This window comes from Apaloderma vittatum, unplaced genomic scaffold, assembly GCF_000703405.1.
Source record: "Apaloderma vittatum isolate BGI_N311 unplaced genomic scaffold, ASM70340v1 scaffold18409, whole genome shotgun sequence".
NCBI lineage: Eukaryota > Metazoa > Chordata > Aves > Trogoniformes > Trogonidae > Apaloderma > Apaloderma vittatum.
In genome coordinates, this window is record NW_009737181.1 from 554 (window position 1) to 983 (window position 430).

Genomic DNA, 430 nt, shown 5'->3' on the forward strand with positions numbered 1-430 from the left:
TACCACAAACCCACTGGTTGGTTTGTGTACTGAAAGTTGCCTGAATGTGCAAACCCAAAGAAAATGATAAAAAAGCAACCCAAATTCCATTACTGTATTCTGAGTTTAAAAGTAAACCCATACTGCACGCGATAAAGGATGGCCGTGGTTAGGAAGAACATCCAAATATACAGAACAGCCTAAAATATCAACCCAGATATGCTTCTAATTTCAGTTAACACACTGAAGAAGTCAGAGTGTTTGTACAAACTATCTTGCCTGCCTAGGAAAGGCTGCAGTAGAAGAACATAACAGATATTTGACTAAAAAGCTATTTTAGTTAAACAGTTTGCCCAGTTTTCTTGCAGATATTTAAAAGGCTCAGTAGTTTTCTTTCCTTTTCTTAAGAAAAAATATATAGTATATTTTCAGTATTTAAAAGAATATTAGG